Source organism: Oratosquilla oratoria, chromosome 3 (genome assembly GCF_046742065.1).
Source record: "Oratosquilla oratoria isolate Oo_2021 chromosome 3, ASM4674206v1, whole genome shotgun sequence".
NCBI classification, from domain to species: Eukaryota; Metazoa; Arthropoda; class Malacostraca; order Stomatopoda; family Squillidae; genus Oratosquilla; species Oratosquilla oratoria.
This window is the reverse complement of record NC_134779.1, coordinates 29,520,585-29,530,584: the sequence shown is the minus strand read 5'-3', so window position 1 is coordinate 29,530,584 and position 10,000 is coordinate 29,520,585. Positions and strand designations below refer to the sequence as shown.

Here is a 10,000-nt window from a genome sequence, read left to right as displayed (position 1 = left end):
TTCTTGCTGCGTCCTCTCGCGCTCGCTCTCTCTCTCTCTCTCTCTCTCTCTCTCTCTCTCTCTCTCTCTCTCTCTCTCTCTCTCTCTCTCTCTCTCTCTCTCTCTCTCTCTCTCTCTCTCTCTCTCTCTCTCTCTCTCTCTCTCTCTCTCTCTCTCTCTCTCTCTCTCTCTCTCTCTCTCTCTCTCTCTCTCGCTCTCTGATTCTCACTTTGAGTGTGTACAGAGGCATCGTGAGGATGCCACTGAGCCCTCACTGAAACAGCTCTCCTATCCTCACTTCTGCCTAAGGATTAGCCCTAGTCGCTGGGGGAGGGGAGGGGGAAAGGGGAGGAGAGGGGAGAGGAAGGCGAGAGGAGGGGAGAGGGAGGAGAGGAGAGAAGAGAGGGAGGGGAGGCTGAGGAAAGGAGAGGGGAGGAGAGAAGGGAAGGGAAGAGGAAAGGGAGGAATGATGAGAGGAGGGAGAGGGGAGGGGAGGAAAGAAGGGAATGGGAGAGGAGGGGGAGGAAAGGGGAGAGGAAGGAGAGGAAATGGGAGAGGAGAGGGAAAGGGAAGAGGAGAGAAGAAGAAAAGGGGAGAGGAGGGAGGAGCACAGGGGTGAAGGGGGAATAACAGGGGAGAGGAGGGGGGAACTTGGGTCGCAGATTGGGTCAGAAGAGGATGAGAGGGCCAGAGGAGGAAGGGGGGGGGGCTGCGGTGGCGGCGGCGGATGAGAACGAACGTATGCCCTTCACCTCCTCTTCTTTTTTTTCTTCTCACATTTACTCCAGAGGGCACCAGGAGTCGACAGCTCTCAACCAGAGAGTGAGAAGAGAGGAGGAGGGGGTGGGGGGGAGAGCGGGAGGAAGAAGTTGAGAAGCCTAACACACCATGAGGCGCTAAGTAGCTGCAGCCCAAGCTGCCCCCACCCCCCTTTGCCCTATGTACTATATGCGCTTTGGGGACTATAGGGGGGGCAGGTAATTATTATCAGTCACTACTGGGCATCGGAGAGGAGTGCGGGACTCGAACCCATAGCTAAGCGAACGCAAGACCAGTGCGCTTCCTGTGATGCCACCAGCGCACGCACGGAGGGGGAGGAGGAGGAAGAAGAAGAGGAGGAGGAGGAAGTTGTTATAAATCGACCGAATGGATGTTGGTGGCCCTCATCCAACTCCGATGCCAGCAGGTGCCACTGCCTTCGTCAGCGCCGCCGAGGCCGCGCGTCCTCGGGCAGCGGAGCCGACGAGCCCGACCTCCCGACGAAGGAGGAAGACGAGTAAAAACAAAAGCCTTCCCCCCCACCCCCCGAAAGGAGGTGGGCGCAAAAACTAAACAGGCAGGTGTCTGTCCAGGTGTAACGAGGCCGCCGTGGCCGCCTCAGCGAAGGCCACTCCGGTGCGGCTTCGTAAGTCGCCGGAAGGGACGCAAAAAACGCAGAAACCTGTCAAGGTCGCCACGTCAACTCCGACGTCCAACTTAGAAAATGGAGAGTTTTCCGAAGATCGTGTTGCCGCGGTTCCTCATGATCTGGAGCAAGGGATTTCAATCAGGGGGAGGGGAAAGGCTCCCCCTAGGTGGCGCGGGGGGAGGATCCTCTCCCTAGGGGGGGGAATTCCTACAAAACGGAATTGTAGATTTTTTAGTATTTCAATTGATACACCAAAGTTTCACCCCCCAGCTAAAAAGAAATAATTATGATTAATAGTAACAGTAATAATAATATTTATAATAATGATAATAATTCGACCATCTTTCGCCAGAACAAAATCCACAAGTCTCCTCATCATGTTGGTTAAGGTTTAATCTCATTTGCAGCGTCCACCCGCCCCCCTTTCTAAGTGCCATAACCGGAATATATGATAATGAGGGGAGCTGCCGGGGATGGACGGCGAAAATTGGGAGAGGGAAAAAAATAATAAAATTTTTGGGCTCCAGATTTTTTACTATTATTATTATTATTATTATATTATTATTATTATAATTATTATTATTATTATTATTATTATTATTATTATTATTATTATTATTATTTTCTCATTAATGAAAGCTAATACTTAGTGTCTTTAGACTTCGTCTTTCATATATATATATTAATATTTTTCACAACCACATTAACTTTTTCACTTTAATTCCATGTCATCACGATCGAGACTGACAATGCGCTCGACGGTGACATGCGGAAACTGATACACTACGTATCAGTTTCCGCATATGTCTCCGTCAAGCGCATTGTCAGTCTCGATCGTGATGACATGGAATGAAAGTGAAAAAGTTAATGCGGTTGAAAAAAAGATTAATATCTCTACTGGGGACCATTCAGGGTGTGTGTGTATATGTATATGTATATGTACACCTCAGTCGTGTAGGTGATTCAAGAAAGATTTCGAAACGAAAGAGTTTGGAAAAGTGAGGAATATCTCTAGCACACACACACACGCACGCACAGAAGTGGGGACAACTGCACTAGAGACGATCATCCTTTTTTTTTGTGACCTTGGGAGGAATTGAAGAAAAAATGCAGGAAGGAGTGGGCGTTGCTGCAGCACTGGTCGGCTTCCGGAATATTCTTGTTGGGGGGGGGGGGGAACGTGTCCGGGAAGGCTACCTCCTCATCCAGGAAGGAGGAAGGAGGAAGGAAAGGATCTGCAGCGCTCAAAGGGCAGGGCAGGCCTAGTGCTCTCGGATATTTAAATGCTCGTATGTTTTTTTTCTTTTTGCTATAATTGTTATTATTATCATAAATATTATAATTATTATCATCATTGTTTCTATTATTTTTATTCTAAATATTTCTATTATTTTTGTTATTTTCATTACTACTATTATAATTATTAATCATTATTGTTGTTGTTCTTCTATGTATATATTTTTTTAACCGGACCAAGACAGATTCTCTCCAATCCAATATCCTATGGAACCCCCTCCCCCGTTCCCCCTTCCCTCTTCCCCCTTCCCTCTCCCCCTTCCCCCCTCTCCCCCCACCTACGGAATGTGTTCGGGCCAATGTTGATCGGTTTCATGTAGTCGACGGGCGGACCCGAATGGAAACAAGTCTTCCTTGGACCGCGACCCTCTTCTTTCTGCCGATCCCGCGTCCCACCCTAATGAAACGGGGCGGCGTCAGCCAGAATCAAGCCTATGGCGCGTGTGTGGCACCGCGCTAGGGGTGAGGTGGGGGGGGGATCAGAATCAAATTGGCGCCACATTAGGGTAATGCTAGATCGATTATGCTCGCCAGCCGGACTTGTTGATTGAACCCCCATCCTCTCTCTCTCTCTCTCTCTCTCTCTCTCTCTCTCTCTCTCTCTCTCTCTCTCTCTCTCTCTCTCTCTCTCTCTCTCTCTCTCTCTCTCTCTCTCTCTCTCTCTCTCTCTCTCTCTCTCTCTCTCTTTCTACCTCTCTCTGTCTGTCCCAATGACCTGGAGCGTCACATTAGCATCAGGGAGAAGCACCTCATCTCCCCAGATTGCTTTTGGTCGATCGGGGAAACGAATGAAGGACAGAAGGACAGGAGATCCAAACGGAAGACAGGAGGCAGGAGACGGAGGGCAGGGCACAGGAGACAGAGGATTTAGGATGTTGTTCTTGTTGTTGCTGCTGCTGCTGCTGTTGTTGTTGTTGTTGTTGTTGTTGTTGTTGATGTTGCTGTTGTTGTTGTTGCTGCTGCTGCTGCTGTTGTTGTTGTTGTTGTTGTTGTTGTTGTTGTTGTTTCTTATCCGCTGGACTATGGACTCGAGCAAGTGTCTTGTCTGTCTGTGTGTCAGTGTGTCCGGTCGCCCAGAACCTTAACTCCAAGTCCATTCACCCTCCATTCATTATCTCGATGACCTCCATTCGTCACCGGTGGGGAGGGGGAGGGGGTTTGGCGCCACGAGAATGAATGGAATCGTCTGGCGGCAACCAGAATGAAGTAGAAAGTGGCACCCGGTACTGAGGAGGCCAAAAGCGTTGAACGTAAAAAAGGGAAAAAAAAAATCCTTCGCCTTTCAGCGAGGATGACTCTCTCTCTCTCTCTCTCTCTCTCTCTCTCTCTCTCTCTCTCTCTCTCTCTCTCTCTCTCTGTAGAGTCTGTTGTGGAGACCACCAGAGGGTTCTGTCCATCCGAGGGACGGACCTTTGCCCTCCAAGAGGGGTCTCGGTCGCCCGAGTCCCCCTTCAGGCCGGGGTGCGGCCCTTCACCCGACTGAAGTCGCCTGGAATCGTTCGCCACTGAAAGCGCTGAAGGGGAGAAGGGATTCCCTCGGAGGCTGAATAAAATCGCCTGGCGGCAACCAGATCAAACGTACGAGTCATCAATGGTGACGAAAGGGTAAACTGAGGGAGGGTTAGTCCTCGTCTGAATAAAATCATCTGGCGCCAATCAGAAGGGATGACGTCATCAGGTGTTGAGGGAGGAATGAGGAAGAGGTCTGGGAAGGCCTTTTCGGGGACGGACTCGTGTAAGACCGGGGAAAGAGTAGATAACGGGGAAGAAGACCCGAAGGACGAATACTTGGAAGGACAAATGCTCACACGATCGTTTGATCACGGATCACCTGTTCGCCAGGATACATGCTTACCAGGTCAAATACTCACCCGGACAAATGTTCACCCGGACAAATGTTCACCCGGACAAATGTTCACCCGGACAAATGTTCACCCGGACAAATCCTCACCCAGGCAAATTCTCGCAAGGAAAAATGGTCACGAATCAAATGTTCATCAGGACATATGCTCATCATGACAAATGTTTACATGGACAAATGCTCGCCCAGGCAAATGCTCGCAAGGAGAAATTCTCATGGATCACATGTTCACCAGGACAAATGCTTATCAGGACAAATGTTTACAGGGACAAATGCTCACCCAGATCAATGCTTGAAAGAAAAAATGCTCATCCGAACATATGCTTACCAGAACAAATGTTCACTCGAACTAATGCTCACACAGACAAATGCTCACACAGACAAATGCTCACCTGGACAGATGTTCACACAGACAACTGCTCACACAGACAAATGCTCACCTGGACAGATGTTCACACAGACAACTGCTCACCTGGACAGATGTTCATTCAGTCCACCCACCACGTGCATGGAGTTGTTGGCCAAGGAGAAGTGTCAGGAGGGACGAGAGGGAAGGTCAGTGGAAACTAGAAGTGGTCGCCATCCTCCCGTGAGTGGGAACGAGTCTCCAATCAAAAGAGAATGTTGCGCGACCCTGGTCCGTAGGGGTGTCACTAAAATCTCGTTAGGAGGAGGAAGAGAGGGATATCTCCAGAATACATAGAGGTAACAGTGGGTCAAACTTCACAAGTGAGTAGAGTGATAGACAGGGGGAATTGATTAAATTGATGATTGCGGGGAAGGCCCGTCAGAGAGAGAGAGAGAGAGAGAGAGAGAGAGAGAGAGAGAGAGAGAGAGAGGGGATGGGATGGAGGGAGGCATGGTGAAGGGAAGAGGAAACCTGGAAGAAGGGAAGGAAATGGAAGCAAAGTTGAAGGGAAAGAAATCCTGATGGAGGGCAGGGGGGGGAGGGGAAGGAGGAAGGGAAGATCAAATGGAGAGCAAAGGTAAAGACAGAAGAAGAAGAAAGGGAGGGAACTAGATGAAGGGAGTCAAGAAGGCAAGGCAAGGCAAGGAAAGGCAAGGCAAGAGGGTCAGAGTAAGCCACGGAGGGGATGAATAGAATCGCCTGACGGCAGAAAGAATAGAGAGAAAAGTGCCACCCGGTACGGAAGGTTGGGTCGATGCAAAAGGAAGGCAATGATAACCACGGAGGGAGTGAATAAAATCGCCTGGCGGCAGCCATGATGACAATAAGAGTACCAACCGTTACGGAAGGATTTTGAGTCTCCCGTTGACGACCTCAGCATTTGTTTGTTTGTTTGTTTTGTTTGTTTTTGTTTGTCGCCAGCCCATCTTATTCAGTGATCAACTTAATCGCTGTCTTTGACGACTTCTGTGTTTGCTTTGGCTGCCGCCGGGCCATTTCATTCGGCTGAAGGAGAGAACTCCTCCCGCCAAAGAGGAAAGGATCACAAATAAACGGAAAGAAGCTGAGGTGGACGAAAAGTAGAGAGTGAGGCGGCGAGAGAAAGAGAGAGAAAGAGAAAGAGAGGGAAGGCCACACACACACACACACACACACACACACACACACACACACACACACACACACACACACACACACACACACACACACACACACACAGAGGGAGAGAGAGAGGGGGGAGACGGAGAGACTGAGAGAGAGAGACAGAGAGAGAAAGGGAGGGGCACATAAAGAGAGAGAGAGAAAGGAGAGGGAGAGACACACAAAGAGAGAGAGAAGGGGGGGAGAGAGAACCCAGATGAAGGGAAGGGAGAAGCCGACACTTGGGGTAAGAAAAGAGCGACCCCAGTCAGTAACTAGCGCGCTTTCATCCCTGGGGCGGGGGGAGAGGGAGAGAGAGAGAGCGACGGGACTATTGCGCCGACGATGGGGAGTCTTGCAAGCGGTCTTGGGCAGACAGGGGTGGGGGTGGGGAGCTGGCCGAACGATGGGACGAGTGCCCAGCGCTCATCTTTGGCTGGAAACGCGTCTACGATCATAAGACAATTTTTCGTGGCTCTGGTCCGTAGGGGTGAAAATAGTTCTTAGAGTATGGAAAGCATGGAAGAGGGTGGAGGAAGAACAGGAAGAGGGCGATATAGTTCAAGTAAAACGTAGAGAGGAGGGAGGAGGAGGAGGAGGAGGAAGAAGACACGCAATGGGCGTAAGGTAGGTACGCGGGGGTCGGGGGGTGAAGGGAAGAAAGGTAAAGGTAGAGGGGAAACGGGGAGGGGATGGAGGATAAGTGCCGGGGGGGGTCGGGTTGAGGGGAAAGGGGGAGTTGAGGGGAAGGTATAATGATGACGGTTGGAGGGGAATGAGGGTGAGGGACGCTACAGAATGCGTGCACATAGAGGGACGGGGAGGTGGAGGGAGGAAGGGGACGCGACGCGGCGTGATGCCTGGAAAGGGCGGAAGCAGGCGGGGACGATAGGAAATAGACCAACTTTTGATTCCTTTGGGTGAAACGAAATAGGACCCTTTGATGAAGAGGATGGGGCGACGAAGGGGGTGTAGGACGCGTTTACGGTGAGAGGCGAAGGGTGAAAGAGGTGCGAGGGGGGGAAAGTGAGCGCCGCGCGTGGAAAGGTGAGGTGCTTTCGTTGCGACGTAGTTGCGTTTGGCGCGCGCACGACGCCGCCGGCGCGCAGCTTGGCTTCCTGGGTAGAAGCGTGCGTCGTTCACGCGCGCTCGCGCGATTCCCCTCGTGTTCAGGGCGATCGACGGTGTTCGAGCCGACTTGAAAGCATTCTTATTTTCTTGTAAGCTTGATATTCTACATCGACATAATCATCAACAGCTCATAAAAAATTACATACTATGCATTCACAGCATAGTACCATTGGTATTCAACAATTTGAAAAAAAAAAAATAATAATAATACCTGGTGTCACTAAAGCAACGCCCTGGACGGTCCCCTACCAAATTCCCTTTTTTGAACTTTGATAAAACGGATAAGATTATTTGGAGACGAGACGACTCGTGCAAAGGGAACTGAAAAAGTAGAGCGTTGTTCTCTTGTTGGCAAAGCCTCTCACTAAAGCTGTGCTACTGCAGACTTTGGGTTTCGGAGCACGCGTCCGATCCACCCAGATCCCCCCCTTCCGCCTGGGGCTTCTTCCGTCGGCTGCTTTCTCGTTTATTGCCGACGCCGTGGTCCGCCATGGGACAACAGGTCAGATCCCTGGCCAGCCCAGGCAGGATCTCCACGTGGATCCTCGCCAAATACGGTTAGGACAACAATTGTGACAAAGGCAGTATGGAAATCCTCGGATCTTGGACGCAAAATACCTCGAAACGAAGTGGACGCGGACACAGTTCTCTGGTGAATTTCTACATATTCTTTTTCTTTTTCTTCTTTTTATTTCTTCTCCTATCTTCTTTTATTTCTTCTCGTCCTCCTACTCCTTTTTCCTTCCTTCCTTTCTTCTTGTTCTTCCTCCTCTTCTTCCTCTTCTCCTCCTCTTCCTCCTCCTCCTCCTCCTCCTCCTCCTCCTCCTCCTCCTCCTCCTCCTCCTCCTCCTCCTCCTCCTCCTTCTCCTTCTCCTCCTCGCCCTTCTTTTCTTCTCTCTTTGGTGAGGCGGCCAAGTTTGGTGGCGTGGCTTTGCTTTTTCCCGAAGAATCCCTCCGGAAGACTTTGGCCCACGACTGGAGGTCTTGCATCCTGATGCACGCTACGCCTGCTGTGGCCTTAAATCTGCTTCCCTCTGCAATGCATTGCGCCGCCGTCTCCTCTGGTGGGATTTAACACCGGGAGATCGCGTTGGGATTTTCCTCTTTGTCTGATCCACTGAAATTTGTCTTCGTCTGCGCACAAAGACTGGCGACCATCTGGGAGACGCCGCTGTCGTTTTTGGTGTGTCACCAGTTATCCCCACTGTATTTCTGGAAAATGAAATATTTCGGGGGGATTTTCAAAGGTGGTTGTTAGAAATATAAGATTTAGCTCACCCTGGATATATATGTGTATATATATATATATATATATATATATATATATAAAGAAACTAGTATTTTAATTCTAAAACACGCCAGAAAAACGACCTTTCCCAAGTGTCCGAAAAGATAATGAGATTTAGTACATAAACTTCAATTGCAGTTCTACATACACTCTCTGAAGAAGTTCTACGCGAACGAAACGTTAGAGTGTTTAGGGTTCCGAGCCTTCCCCTGTGTTTATGTTCTCCATCATCCAAATATATATATATATATATATATATGTATATATATATATATATATATATATATATACACACACACACACATTTTAACAACCACAATGCACTTTAATTCTAAGCCATCAACATCGGGAGACCCAATGGGGCCACATGCGGAAATTAAAATGTGGTACTGCCGAGGACTCGAACTCAGCGATCACATGACAAGTGCCGTAGTAACTAACCAACTACGCTATCAAGAGAGATATAAATTGAGCGCAAGTTTTCTTATATATTTGTATGCTCGAGTTACATAAACTTGCATGAAATTTTGCGTTCAACCCATCTTCACTATGATAGTGCAATTGGAAGTATACAAACGCGGGAAAATATTTTTACAACCCCTCGGAAGATAAGCAAACACACAAAAAAAAATCATTAATATATTTTATAAATCATTCTTCTCCACGGCATACAAGGAAGACGAGAGAATTATGAAGCAAATCATTAGAAGGAACATCAAGCCGACTTCCGCAGACACCAAAATTGTTTTTACCATACATTACCAAAATAAGAAGACATCAATCATACTCATCAAGAACAATAACAAGCCCATCAACGATAAACTTCATAGATCTCATGCCATATATAGGTATACATGTAACCTTGGGGACTTCGCAACCTAACCTTCCTATATTGGTATGACCACCATGAAGCTATCGCGTAGACTGTCATACCATCTGACATCAGGTGCACCTAAGAATCACTCCAAAGATACTCACCACACCATCTTACGAAGGGAAACCCTGGTCAACAACGCAGAAATTTTAGCCACATACCAAGACCCTAGAAGATTACCCATCCTGGAGGCCCTTTACATAAAAGATCTTTCCCCAAATCTTAATATACAAGCCCAATGGGAGATTAGACTGTACCTAACCCGCAGCGATCCAGCCAATCACCATCCACCTTCCGGGTATAAAAGTTGTTGATCTTCATGGAATCTCCATTACTTCAATTGCCACTGAAGAAGCACCAGGAAGTGTGAAAACGCGTTTTGGCTTTCGGCTATGCCTATTTCTATCTCAATGGCATCCGGCGAATTACTCGGACTCCTGTCCTGCCTATGGAAGGCAAAGTCGCCTTACGAAAGAGAGAAGAGATTGACAAAAAGCTTTGTCACAACAAGCTGCTTGGACATAATCTCATTTGATTTTAAGTTGGTTAGTTTCGATATTAAAAGTTTATTTACCCGAGTCCCGGTGTTAGATTTGTTAAAGTTAAAGAAGCAT

The 10,000-nt window shown here is 48.5% G+C and overlaps 1 protein-coding gene across 3 annotated transcripts in view; it reads left to right on the top strand.

The window, feature by feature from the left end:
- The window catches only part of LOC143021062 (uncharacterized), a 416,468-nt gene that overhangs the window by 162,295 nt on the left and 244,173 nt on the right, over nucleotides 1-10,000 (top strand). The gene's annotated exons all lie outside the window — the stretch shown is intronic.